At 42.7% G+C, this 15,287-nt stretch overlaps 1 protein-coding gene across 5 annotated transcripts in view; it reads left to right on the top strand.

Moving 5' to 3' along the window:
- The window catches only part of epha8 (eph receptor A8), a 147,036-nt gene that overhangs the window by 46,305 nt on the left and 85,444 nt on the right, over window positions 1–15,287 (top strand). The window lies entirely within an intron of this gene.

Raw genomic sequence — 15,287 nt, 5'->3', positions numbered from 1 at the left:
AGCAACGCCGACTTGAGCATACGTTCTGCGCGTGCGCAAGACGTAATATGTCTCCATAACAGCAGGCGACGCTAATCTGTATTGTCGCCCAAAAAATGAAAACCGGAAATGACGAATGCGTCACGTGGGTCTGGCTTCTCCCGAATTTTCAAAGCCGACCTAATGGCGGCTCGATTTTAAGGGAGAAATAGGCCGTGCAGTTGCTGAATCTGTCTTCATTTCAGATCGACAAAGGTCAGTTTAAAAGTTTTTCGTCAGATTTTGAGAGGCGTTCGTCACACTCATCCCGCTCGTGTTTTAACATAAGTGCACTGATTTGCTAGTCAAGGGTTAGCACTCCACCGATCAAATCGGTCCAAATTAAAGCCGGCGGCTCCTCCGACTGACGACGGTGGTGATGGCGCAGTGCATATGACACATGCCTTTGGTGTGGGAGGTCTGGGTTCAATTCCCACTGCGATACATCAACCAATGTGTCCCTGAGCAAGACACTTAACCCATAGTTGCTCCAGAGGGGTGCGGCCTCTGACATATGTAGTAATTGTAAGTCGCTTTGGATAAAAGCGTCAGCTAAATGACATGTAAAAACGACGGAACGGAACACACCGAACACACTCGAGTCACTGACCTCGCCAGACTGTCCGACGGCCGATAATCGGGTTGGTGTGTCAGCTCCTTTAGGACTCTGAACTAGAAAGGTGCAGGCTGGGTTGGTGGAGGCAAAGCTTTGCCAGCGGCAGCAGCAGCAGTGAGTGAAGCAGCGTCAGTGTGGCAGGGATCAGAGAGGAGGGAGTCACATTTACAAGGACCGCCTTGATGTGAGAATGACTTGGTGTGTGTCTGATAGGAATGATAATTAAATTAGCGGGCGTATGACATCAGTGTCCTGCATGAACTAACACTAAGCTTAATTGAACTGTTACAATACTGTAATGTGAGCTATTTAAACTAGAAAATGCCTTTCCTGCAGAAAATACGTGTGAATGCTGAAAAGCTGAAGCTACACTGCATTGCTGGCAAGAAGAAGTTGTAGTGAGAATAGTTGGGAAAGTGGGAGTGGTTTTAATTAGTATGAGTTTTATTGATACATGGTCAAACGTCATTAGCTCTTACCAGTGTATCACCGTGTGTACTTCGTCCACAGTAATCTCCACAATCAGTCCCAAAACGTCCCAGTTAGACAGAAAATGTCATAAACATATTTTTTGTGAAGCTTCACAATTATTCACCAAAAGAACCAGGCAGGCCTGCCTTGTTGCACGACCCAAATCTTCTTCAAAATCGTGTGTAGCTTGCTAGCTCAAAGTTTGGTGTTGGTTCCCGTAACGAAGGGATTTTGAGAACGGCAACACACAAAGAGCGGACACGCTCCGGATGTCAGGCTTTATCCTGTCAGGTTTGAGGACAGAACTCAGGCGCAGCCTGGAGTTGGTGCAAAATAATCTGTTTTATTAGACAGTGAGAGTGAGCTGGCAGTGAGGGGTGCTTGGTCCTCATGCTGGTCACCAGCCTGGTCACACACTGCTGTGGGATGGCATCCCATTCTTCAACCAGCAGTCCTGACCTCAACCCCATTGAACACTTGTGGGATCAGCTTGGGCGTGCTGTTCGTGCCAGAGTGACCAACACGACCACGTTGGCTGACTTGCGACAAATGCTGGTTGAAGAATGGGATGCCATCCCACAGCAGTGTGACCAGGCTGGTGACCTGATTGTTAAATTGCCAATATGTCTTGTTTCTTCAAACTTCAATCATCCAATCATCCGATCCACCAAACACCAAACGAATCAATGGTAGAATAAGCTGTTGGGCATTGGTAGAGAAGATTTGGCAAATTTTTCATGGGCGCAACCCACATACCCAGCGCTGCTGCTCATCCCACAAATGCATGTTCCTTACAAATGGGGCACCATTTGAAAGGGAACTAAACAGGCTTTCCAACGGTATAAGATTTATTGCCAAAAACATTGTTACCACAGAGAAATAATCTACCAAACACACATTTCCTTACTTTTTGTGCAGTTCAAAAAGAAAGAAAAAACTTGAAAACCGGAAATGACGAATGCGTCACGTGGGTCTGGCTTCTCCCGAATTTTCAAAGCCGACCTAATGGCGGCTCGTTTGGAATACGATCTCGTATTTTACGGAAATAGTTCACCGAAACGTGTTTCTGAAAACATTTTAAGAGAGAAATGAAGGTATGGAAGGAAAAGGGATGGAGAGAGAGAGAGAGAGAGAGAGGCAGTGAAGCTGATTTTTTTTTAGCAATGTCACAGTGGGATTAAAATGTTTCCTAGAAAATAGCGGAAGATTGTCAGTTCAATCAGTGGTGTGTGTACGTGTGTGTGTGTACGTGTGTGTGGGTTAGGTCTTTATTAGCACCCTGACCTCTTCCTTCAGGCGAGTCTCGTTAAGTGGCATCATGACAGATCACGTCTTCGACTCAAGGGGCTTCTTTCCGTCCAATTTATTCAGGCAACGGTTAGGACGCCCATGGGCTGTCCCAGGAGCATCTTCCTCTGTTTTTCACTCTCGTACTCTCTCTCTCTCTCTCTCACACACACACACACACACACACACACACACTTTCTCTCAGAGCTTGTCAGATAGTGCAGGAAGACTTCATTATCCTCCAGTCCGATCTATGTTGGTCATGACAGGTTCATCCACCGGCCACCCCTCAATCGATACAGCTGACAGTACAGTCTGTGTGTGTGTGTGTGTGTGTGTGTGTGTGTGTGTGTGTGCGTGCGTGTGTGTGTGTGTGTGTGTGTTTGTGATGATTAACGTGGGCTGTGGAAGCCATGATGTGGATGAGCAAGTGATGAGCTAAAGTGTCAAAAGCCCACAGTCTGTTTCTAACTATTTCTCTCACTCCTATTTTACTTTCTCTTCCTCTGTCTCACACTCTTGTGTATTTCTCTTAAAATACACTCAGAAGCAGCACTAAACTTCAATTTTAAATCTGAACCATGTGTCTGAGCCTGTATTATTTTGCCTTTCTGAAACATTACGGTTTACTGTGTGTGTTTATGCATAGAGAGGCGAAGTTCCTCCCCTTCTGGTGGACCCCATCGGACCTTATTTCGGGAAAAATATGTATGGTAGGTACGGGGAGAGACAAATAATTTTTGATCCTGTTTGAATTGAGCAATGAATTACACATACAATGGTAGTCAATTTCAAAGATAATTTTGCAACTGAAGAAAGTCTCAGTTTGTCGTAGGTTTGTCGTAGTACCACTTAGTTTCGTGTGAAACCGCTCAGTGAACTACATATCTCGCCACGCACAATATACGCTGTCTGCTTGCTGCTCGGCCTGCTCGCTAGCTAGCTAGCTTAGCTTGGTTCCACAACACATGTAACGTTATCTGACCTGATGTGTTTAATCCAGCGTTTTTTTTTTATCAGCTGAGAAGCAAAAGAACGAGCAAGATCCCCTGCTCGTGTGAGTAACTTTACACCCCGGTACCAAAAACCACAGATATCCTAGCTTCAGCAAGACGTCGCTGTGTGTAGGCTTTCTAATTATGCATTTTCACAGTCTTATACTTCAACACTTTTAAGACAAGCTGTGACTTTCTTGACTTGCAAAATTATCTTTTAAATTGATGAACATCATACATTTAATTTATGGCTCAATTCGAACGGGATCAAAACAATTATCTGTCTCTTCCCATTTACTGCAGTACATATTTTTGCCAAAATAAGGTCCCATGGTGGTCTACTGGAAGGGGAGGGACTTTGCCACTTCATGCCTGTTGTCTGTCTCCCTGTGTGTTGAGGTCTGTACACCCTGCACATGTCTGTTGTATAATAATAATTAATAATGAGGGGAGCCAGATGTTTTTTCTGAGTTTTCACTCTACTTTGACTTTATCCAGCAAGGTTGAAAAGAACACTGGCTATGATTTTGTCTTATCATTACACAGCAAAAGAGAACTGTAATTTCAGATTTTATAAAGTGGAGAGGATGCAATTTAAAGTTTTGGGGGTGAAAGAGAAAACTACAAATAGTTAATAACAAAGCAAAGAAACCAAAGAGACACTGAGGTACTGCCATACATATAGAACAGTGTCTTTGACATAACTTTATATTTGATTTTACTTAATTTTGCTTGAAAATAGGCTTATAAAAATATTTTCAAACTGTCAATTGCAGTGATAGGTATTCTCTGGACTCGTGACTCGACTTGAATTCGTGCACTGATGATTTGGACTCAAGGGTTTATGAAATCGGACTCCAGCATTCATGAAATTGGACTCGGAAGTTGGGTGAAGTTTCTGACAACTTTTATGTGTGATAGGCAGTGACGAAGTACTCGAGTCAGACTCAAACTCAGCCAATGATGACTCGACTCTGACTCTTTTTGGTGATTAGAGACTTGACTCGGACCCGACAGTTGGTGACTCGACTACAACAATGGTTAATAAATCAGTTTTAAACTTATAATAACAATAACGCTAACAAGTTTAGGTTTTAACTCTTAAAAAGCTTTTTTTTGTAATTTCTGACGCAAGTGATGACAAAATGTTGAAATTAGTTCTGAAAAACGTTTTGGGATTTTTTTGTTGTTGCCTTTCTGCTGCAATGAGCAGCTCCATCCTCCAGGTCTGATTAAACACTTCCTTAACCCTCAGCTAGTCCTTGAACTTCTGCTGCTCTCCCGATGACCGTCCCCTGTGCTGTAATTGGCCGTACAAACTCCCGAGAGACATAGGCATGGCCGACACAGCACAGCTGCTGCTCTCCAGAACTATCTCACTTAATAAAGAGAATTCCGTGAAATGAACACAGCCCCTTAACTCAAAATCTGTGGCAGTTTCACAGACTCGCAAAACATTCCCACATGGGCCCACGGAAGAAGAAGAACACGGCCCCTTAAGTTAAGGAAAAGGTCATGGGTGGGCTTACGGTTCCGTAACACGCGAGAACGGAACGGTTGGGTTTAGGAAAAGAAGAAAGTGACTTTAGGAAACGTGACATGCCAATTTCCCCTTGGTTTCGTTTCGTTTAACACCTGGAAAAATCCAAGCGTACCAAAATGCATCATTACAAAGCATGCAAGAACGTTCACTCCTCTTATTGGTCGGATGTGTCTGGGGGCGGGAGCAAGAAAGTAAATACAGGAAGAAGGTCCTGTGTTCTGGACTGGTGCATATTTCTTGCATCTCCATGATCAAACCAAGGGGGTAAGCTTCGCTTCAGAGCTAAAACCTCCTATGGCGCCATTTTGATGCTACAAAGCGATCACCCGACGTTAGCATTCCATTGACTTCCATTCATTTTGACGTCACTTTGACAGCGAATAACTTTACATCTGAAGCGTTAAAAGACTCTATTTGTCCATTGTTTATTTCTAAAGAAACACGACAATGTATAAAAGGCTCCATTACCTTGTAGCTCACGTTATGGCTCCGTAGCAGACGTTTTTATAAAAATAGGCTAACGATTGTGTCATAACCACGAGACTTACTGTCTCATAGTAGAGGAATATACCGTATAGTACAGGAGAAGCTCGCAGGCAGTTTCGACTTACATTAGCTGTTTAAGTTTAATTACTATTTTAACTAGCATTTTAGTGATCAGTAATTAGCCTGTGTCTATGTTATCTCCTTACATATACCTACGCTCTCTGTCTCTGCTAGATTGGGAATGATTGAGATTTCTCTTGGCACAGCTACCAGAAGACTTCCAACTTTCAGACAGGTAGCTCACGTCACATTTACGTCGTCTCCCTCAGTTGGAGGCTGCTCAGTAACGCTCAGTGCTCACCGGAAAAGTGCTTCTAATATCCTTCACTGGTCTCCATCCAGAGACACGGGATCTGTTGGTCCATTCTTATATACTGTCTATGGATCAAACCAACTCATTACATATAAATAATCAGACATTGTTTCGCAAGCGACGTTACAACATCTGCTCTGCTCTGCCGGCGGCTGGTTTGACCACGGAGATGCGAGTGACGGACAGTGAGCTTGACTGCAGTCTATTTCTGTGAGAGAAACACTGCAAGCTGCTACACTTTGCTGCTCTGCTGCATAGCAGATTGCATTACATATTGCGGAGTACACAGTTGTTGCGGTTTGAGGATCACGTTCTCACCACAAACAAACCGCTCCAGAGTTCGATGAAAGCGTAATGAGACCACCTCATCAAGCAGATCATGGTACGCTTGTTGCCCAAACGAACCGCAACAGCAGGACAAACAAACGCTAGTGCGATTCAACCGAACTTAACGAGGCAGGTGTGAAAGCGCCCTTAGAGACAGAAGTGACCAAATTTGGACAAAAGGGCAGAGCTGGGGAGGACGATGCGTCTCAGCCAGTGTTGTGTTTAGTGTCCTGGCACTGCGTTAAGCTAAACTAAACGCTAAAGAGGGAAAGTTGACAATTTTCTACCCTTCTGACGTGAGTCAGTGGAGTTTTGCTGGCGGGTAAACGTGGACCTCTGGGTACTGCCGCTGTTCATCTGCATGTACGGCAGTACACTGTGCTGGTTGAAAATCAGCAAACTTTCCCTTAAGTTACCAGCTAATGCTAGCACTAGCTAGCTAGCTTGGTTGGCAGAACACTGAACAAGATATTTCTAGGCAACCAAAATGTTCCAGTTAACTTTGATGAAGTGAAAACACACAGTAAGAGGGTCAAAGTTTAGGATGAAAACACAGACCACACCCAAAAACAAGTTCAGGTCTTTTTTAATGTACACACTACCATGGTTAGCATCGCTAAGCCTCTGTCCTGATGGACAGGTCCTAAAGCATCCCCTGCTTTATCGTCGTTTCATAATGATAAAGCAAAAACATCAAGCTGTATTGAAGATTTGAAGGTAGGGATTGATACCATAAACTCATTATGAAAATGTTTATTGAGAGAAGTAGGGTCATTTTTCTCATACTTCTATAGAAACTGAGTTCTTTTTGCAACCAGTGGAGATGAGAATTAGATAGAATGCAGGTTTAAGGCACTTCTGCATTGGCTTCACCTTTCAAAGGAAGCTGTAGCCAGCATGATCCAGGTCTGGATTTCCTGATCAGCGCTCCAATCCTCAGAGGACAAACTGCCCAAATGTTTGAATGAGAGATTTGAGGCAGACAGACCACCTCAGCCTCAACAAGGTTTGACAGACAGCTCTATTCTGCAAGTGTGGAGTCATCTTCCTCTCTTGTAGCTTATTGGAAGCTTGTAGAGTCCTGTGGGCTGTTGCACCACCTACAGTATGCGTAGGTTGAACATAGATTTGCCATTTATTATGTAGATTTGTACATACTCTAGATTGGGGGTTATGCTATATTAACCCTCTGAGTTCTAAGAGCATTTTCTCTTTACATATCTTCTTAACTTCTCCTTTTTAGGGTATTTGAATATAACCTGATACCCATGTGTCGCATATAAAAACATTAAGAACAAACTCAGCTTTCTGTTTAGTTAGGCCCGACTTTGTCCTAGAGCAATGTGTAAAGAGATAAGTTGGCCCAAAGCTGAAACGTTGAAGTTCGCTTTTTGAAATTCTTTAAATCTATAAAATAAATATACCTTTACTCATGTAGGTATTGTTTTGGTGCTTAAAATGAGTTTAATGTCTTAGGTTTACAAAACAGACGACGAACACACAAGTCCACCAATTATACACAGAGAGGCAGATGACGAGTGTCACGAGCTATCTTCCCTGTCTCCTAATTTGCTGTGAGTGACCGGTGATCTTGCATTAAAAGGGACGTGGAAGCAGAGATTCTGCAGATTCTGGCAATATCCAAAACACATTTCTGCACTGATATTAACGCTGAAAGATTAATAGAGATATTGGAAAAAAACATTGTTTTGATGGGACCATGCGCCAGTTGTCCTCAGAAGGTTAAGAAAATAAGGTATGCACCAGAGATGTTAGTTACAACATCAATCCAGCTATTTTCTATACCCGCTAATCCTTTGCAGGTGGGCTGGAGCCTGTCCCAGTTCACAATGGTTGAGAACCAGGGTAATTGCTCATGCAGCCGTTGATGTTGAAGAGGTGGGTTCAACTCTTAACACTGGTGCTAAAACTGTTCAGTGAATGGATGTAGATACATATATCTCTGTTTCTTAGCAACATTCGGCCTTAATCCCCTGGTGCAGCAGGTGGATAATATAAAAAAGGAAACATTCTTTTAAACTAAAATCAAATAGGACATTCCCCAAATGACGCTGATGTTGCTGTCTATTGTCAACGTTGCCACAGTGGATATTCCTAGGATATTTTCATCTGTTTGCACAGAATTTGCTCACACACACACACACACACACACACACACACACACACACACAGTCCTGTAAAAAAATGCTTCTCAGAATAGATAGCAATTATACCATCTTCCCCACTGATCCCAGACCAGTGCAATTAACACTCCTATTCCAGAAAGGTTATCGCTGTCAAAGAGCCCACACACGCACGAAGGCACGCACACACACACACACACACACACACACAAAGTTATTAAGCTTTGGTTGTGTGGCTGATATAAGAGGTAGAAAGGTGTTGTGCAGAGCCTGATATTTCCACTGAGTTAATATGCAGACCTGTTACTTCACATAGAGCCCAGCATTAAGCCTGGAAATGCCACCAGTGAACACGCACACACACACACACACACACTGTGTTACACAGCCATAACACCACACCAACTCTCTATCTTCATCGTCTTCTTTCTATTCCTCCCTCTCTCTCTCATTCTCTCTCTGTCTATGAGTTCTACAGGAACCTCCATCAAACATAATAATCTGAAATTAGATCTTTCAAAGAAAACAAAAGTCTTTGGCTTTGTCTTTCTTTTGATGCCTCTCCTCCTAAAATGTGTGGTGTCTGCAGCTTCTGCACCCTAATTGTAAGAGAGAGAGACAGCGAAAGAGAGTGGTACTGGTTGGATTATACCCAGTGTTGCGTGTAACTAAAAAGTAGTGTAATGCGTTACTACTGAAAATTTGGTAACGAAACGTATTTCCTTTTTCAATTCGGCGCAACGTTACTTTTCCCAGGGACAGATTTGACAGCAGCACTGCCTTCTCAGCTGCGCGCTTGTGCAATAGTCACAAGCTCCACACAGTACGTGACAGAGGCTGGTAGCAGAGCAATCATGGCGCTCTGAGCGGAGAGCTATGTGACACATGCCACTACATCGCTGAGGACTGGCGGTTAAATCGGCCGTCCTACAAACAGAGCCTGCCAGGCAGACACAAAACTGACAACCTCACAGATGGATGCGGTGGCTGATACATACACCGCTGTGGACTTGTTTCGGTCGCACGGACACGCAAGGATTTCCAGAAAAGAGGCTGCATGTGTCTACGACAATGCACAATCATCGTGGCTGCACGACCGGTACAAGTTGATAAAGACATTACATACTCTAAGGCCGGCTACACACTGCCTGCGTGGCGTGAGCGTGGCGGCTGCCTGGCGTTTTCTGTCTTTACACAGCAGAAACGTGTCTGACGCGGTGCTGCTACTGCTAGCCTTGTCTAACGAGCAAACACTACTTTTTAAAAGTTACTTCCCTAACACTGATTATCCCCTAATCTGATCATTATAGGTCTGAAATCTTTATTTCCCAAAAATATAGGAGAAAGGTACACTTTGATCTTCCCTTAATATTAATGCATATAAATAATTTTCTCTGAGGTAAAGTAATCAACTAATAATAATACATCCCCCTATAAACTGAGTAATCCTTTGGCAGTTTCACAAAACAATTTCAACTCAAGGTCCACACTAGCTTTAACTTTCAACTGTCCAAACTGTGTTCATCAGAGTTGCGATGGAGTTGTCACAACTTGGAAATAACAGGTTTGGACCCAAAATGCAGACTGTAGAGACGAGGAGGTAGCAGGAAGATTTTGAAGATTTATTTGGGGAGAACGGCTACAGCAGAAGGTGTCCTGAGCCAGGCAGGCAATCAGAGTCGGGTATGGCTGCAGCCTGGAGACCTCCCGTCTCATGTCTCCAGCCTCATGCCCTCCCAGCTGGTCCCCGAGCTTCGATTTTTCAAAATAAAAGCTAATGTCTGGTCCGCTATGTCTTCATACTTTGGTGTTTTGGATGTTTTTGAACTAAATAGTACGGCAATCATGCTAATGAATACAATATTTTTTTTCAGCAGATGTCTTAGTTACAACACGATGGAGAAGCAGTTTTGTGTTTATATGTGCGGGCGGGATTTGGGAAATCCCACAGTCTCTACAAAGTTATAGCTCAGATTGTCTGGCTGACTAAACAGGGAGGGACTAGAAATCCTGTCTGTTTTTTGTTTTGTATTTCAAGAGTGAATTGTTCCACAATATGAATACAGATTGATTATCACTTATTTGTTGGTAACCGTTGTTGTATAATCACAATATTACACTTGAGGAAGCCTATAATTCAGTGATGCGCATTTCGGACCTCGAAATTAAACCCTCTCATGTAATATGGCTTAAACAAACGTCAACATTAAACGCTGATGCAGTTTTAGGGCGTTTTCACACATGAAAGTCCGAACCAAGGTCCGGACCAAGGTTCATGTTTTTGTTACATTGTAACATTTGATCCGGTAAGTTTTGGTTTCACACTGCAGTTATGCAAGCGTACTAAAGATCTATACGTGACAAAACTACGTCCTGCCGTCATCACATACGTGAGCTGCGTCTCCAGATACTTATAATTGATTGGTTCCTCTCGTCTCCTCTCTCTGGGTCGGAGTTTTTTCAGCTGACTGCTGCTCTCCTCTACTGCCGCGGCTCTTTTTGTTTTGTTGAGATGTTGAGAAGCGAGACACGGGAACTTTCTGGAGAATTTATTCAGAGACAAACGGAAACCTACACTGTACATTTACTACCACTTAACAAATAAACTGCTGATGTATTCTCTGCTCTGATAGCTGACAGCTGTCTGCTCTGAGCGCATTCACCGTCACTCTCACTCTCTCATGTAGCCTACACACTAAGCACCAAATTCCTTAAAGGAGCTATTCCCCGGTCTTGTAACACAAGGAGAGCCTGCCAGAGCTTCTTGTATTTGGTCCGAAAGTCCGAATCATCCAAAAAATGCTTTCACACTGTAAACGAACCGGACCATGGTTCAGTTTGGTCCGGAACGAGACCACCTCTTTTGGTCGGACCAAAATTTGGTCTTTTGATCTGGACCGTGGTCCGGGGGAGGTTTCACACCTCTAATTTTGGTTCGGATCAAACTGAAAAGTCCGAAAGTCCGGACCAAATGAGGTATGTGTGAAAACGCCCTTAAATGTTTTATGATTTCAGAAAGGAGGTTCAATATTTTATATTAATCCTCACTGAAATTATAGAAGATTAAAAAGATTTAGCCTATAATAAAATATTGGTGATATCAGATCCTTCTAATGGGAGGCATGAAAACCTTTTTATTGCAGGCTACTCTTCTGTGGTCTCATATGTTATAATATAAAAGTGTATTCATTTTATTATTAGGTGGGTGACTTCATTGTTGAGCTATATTTTTGCACTTGGCATACGTTTTTTATGTTATGCTTGTCCTTTTTTTTTTACTGTTATGAATTTGCAAATAAAGTCATCGCAGGTTTCATCAAATAAACAACAAACATTAACATCAAGGAGACAATATTAACATCCACAACTGTGCCAACGATTGGCTATGTATGGCTATCGTTAATTTAAGAGTTTAAACTGCGTTCAAATTAATTGCATCATGCTCACTAACTTAACCGTGACTGCGAATTCATATTCTGAACATCTGAATTTACCGTTGGACACGCCCAGGCATGAGACGGTAGGGGCATGAGACAGGAGGTCTCCAGGCTGCAGCCATACACTCTTGGGCAATCAGGCAACATGGATATCCAACAAAAAAATATTTTAACCTTTATTCATCCAGGTTAGTCAGTTTAGAACAAATTCTTATTTGCAACGACGACCTGATCACATTCACACAGTTCCACATTCATACCTGGAAGCTGCCCAGTACTACCACAGTCTGATCTGACTACATTCATACCTGGAAGCTGCCCAGTACTACCACAGTCTGATCTGACCACATTCATACCTGGAAGCTGCCCAGTACCACCACAGTCTGATCTGACCACATTCATACCTGGAAGCTGCCCAGTACCACCACAGTCTGATCTGACCACATTCATACCTGGAAGCTGCCCAGTAATACCACAGTCTGATCTGATCACATTCATACCTGGAAGCTGCCCAGTACAACAAGTACAACAAATCTGATCTGCTGGCCACTGAGCAGCTGTAGAGCCCTTCATCTGGATTTAGCTTTTTTAATTTCTCAATTTTGTGATTCTGTCCATGATTCTGTTATCAGAGAAACTACTGGGCTCTACATTAACGCTGCCATCAGTCTGTGACTGGCCCGAGCCTGGCCCTGGTCAAGAAAAAGACACTCTTTCCACAGGCTAAACAGCTTTTCTGGTGGAGACACTGGTACAAGGTAAGACATGCAGGGCAGGGCTACAGAGCCACACAAGCTCAGAAAACTCTGACACTGACAGGAGTTTGCTCTGTTGTCACGGAGATGGATGTATTGACGTGCGAGCTTGTAGCCGTAATACCTTCATCCACAGCGCTGTAAGACTTCTCGTCTGCTACTGCTACTTGTTACATACCTGTATTTTTGTAATTTATTTTTAAAAAGTTATTTCACAAAAAATAATTTTATTTTCAACATGACATCATGACTTCACGTAAACATACACGCCACTTTCTGTATGCATTTTAAGCTATGCGCGTGTATGTCCACGCCATATACAGCAGGTTGGGTTTAGGAAAAAAAGAAAGCCACGGTTGGGTTCAGTAAAACATAACACGCGGGACATGATCCCCGGTCTCCTGGGTGAAAGTCCTGTGTTTGACCCATCCTCCCCCCCGACCAACCTCCCTACACAGATTTTCGGCCTTTCATACTACTCGCTACGGCGTCAATTGACACGCAATCGCAAGGTAATGTAAGTCAATGGAGGCCAAACGGCGTTGATAAACACGCTAAAAAACGATTATGCGTCTTGATAACACGCCAATAATAGCATATGAATTGCCGTGTCATACATACACCACTTCATGAGATCAGTCTGCTTTTTTTCACAAATGCAGTCAACTTTACAATGAAGTGTAAGTATGCACAGGCAATTTGAAAGGTATAGTGGTCAGATTTGTTATCCCAGTGTTTTCAACATTGGATATTGTAAAAGACATTATTCAAATGATATGTAAATAACAATGAGGCTGAGATAAGAAGTAAGAAAGAGTTATTGATAACAACAAGCACACAGTGTAACGTGTGGGTCATTTGTGTCCCTGTCTGTGTCATTTTTCATTAAGAAGTTGCTAAACGCAACCACAGTGTGTTTGTTTGTGTGGTCTGGAAAGCCTTGGGGCGAATCTAGTTAGAAATGTAATGTGCATCGGACGTGAAAGTTGAGCAGGACGTATTTTCCATCAGCAGAGCAGACTCCATCCCCGCAGCTACCTTCAGCTTCCTCGGAAACAACAATGATGAATAGACCCTTAAGCAACTCCCTTTATATTGTCCCTCACACCAGCAGCACATAATCAACTTTTCAAACCATTTTCTCTCTATATTTGCTAATCAGTCTTTCATTCTCCCTTTCATCTGTTTTGGCATCCACTCTCTCTTTTATATCATATGTTATGAATAGACTGAAATTGATTTCATGCTACATGGCCTCGGTGTCGTACGAGAGTAGACCCCAAGATTTAGACCCCAAGATTTAGACGCAGGCTTTAGAGGCATCTGCATTGAAGAAAACACTTTCATTCTGGGTAACAACAGCTTCTCTGATCTTCAGGCAACTCAGATTGCAACCTCTTTGTCTAAGTGGAAACACTAAATGGGCTGAATAAAACAAAAGACATTGAGATGAAAGAGCGAAAGGGAGCGTAGAGAATCAGAGGACTCGAGGAACGTGGATCAGACGTTCATTAATTGGCATAAACAGTCAGAGGAGGCTGAGACGCTTGACTGCTTGACCCCAGAACGTCCCGATCAGAAACACAATTAGAGAAAAATGAGAAGAAACTATCACCAGGATGGATTAATTTTACAGTCTATTTTTATTTAGTTTTTTTTATGTGATGATGATAGGGATGATATCAGTCATAATAGCAGTTCACTCCAGGCCTAGTCTATATCGACGATGATTAATTTCCGGGATTGTTCAGGTGCCTCCGGAAAGTCCAATGTCCCTCATTTCACCTTCCGCTTTCTTTGAGTTGGCGTTTTAAACTCCGGTGGATTTCTGAGGACTACGGTTAACTGCTCCTCAGATCTCTGCAGGGTAAATCCAGACAGATAGCTAGACTATCTGTCCAATCTGAGTTTTCTGTTTCACGACTAAAACTACTTTTGAACGTACACATGTTCCACCAAAACAAGTTCTTTCCAGAGGCTATTTAGCAGAGGCACCGTAGCTTCGTCCGGCACTTAGCGCCGCCCAAGACGATTGTGATTGGTTTAAAAAAATGCCAATAAACCAGAGCACGTTTTTCTCCCATCCCAGAATGCTGTGTGGACTAGCCGGACCCTCCTCCGTAGCGCTGTGGAGGAGGGACTTGCAATGCGAGACTACTCCGAGTATACAGGGGGGGGGTCAGTGGATTGAGGTCCAGATCAGTGCCTGAATTGGACCAAAAAAGGTGCCAGTACCCTAATTCAGCAGTTGCATGACATGGTGGCATGTGTCCTCGATTTGTTTATACTAATATATTGGTAATATATCACTTCAAATGTGTTTTTGTATGCATTTTTTTTACATATATTCAGGGCATGACATTACACTTTTTGCTCACCAGCCACAGCGTTTTCACTAGCTAGTAGCTACTATTTTGTGGGAAATTAAATTTTTGATTAAAATTGAATGTGGTGTGATCAGACATGTATACAGTACTAGAGACCCAGACTTGAGTAAAAGTACAAGTGCTCTATCAAAAAAGTGACTTGAGTAGAAGTTGAAGTGCTCTTTAAGCACCACAAGTAAGTGGAAGTACTAGAGTATTCAACATTGTTTGTACTTAAGTATTGCAAGTAGTTTATTTTAAAATGTACTACTCAAGTACTGAAATGAAAAGTACAAGTATTGTGTTATGTAGTTATTAAAGAAAGCAGTCAAAAGTTTGAATATCATATTGTTTATATTATTTCAAATGTTTAGCCAACGAGTCACGATGCAGCACATAAAAAATGTATCGGAGTAAAAGTATTAAACTCCTCGAAAACATGAAGTAAAAGTGGAAGTAGGAGAAAAAA

The sequence above is a fragment of the Sander lucioperca genome, chromosome 6 (genome assembly GCF_008315115.2).
Source record: "Sander lucioperca isolate FBNREF2018 chromosome 6, SLUC_FBN_1.2, whole genome shotgun sequence".
Classification (NCBI taxonomy): domain Eukaryota; kingdom Metazoa; phylum Chordata; class Actinopteri; order Perciformes; family Percidae; genus Sander; species Sander lucioperca.
Note: the sequence above shows the minus strand (reverse complement) of the source record. Positions and strands in the feature narration are given on the sequence as shown.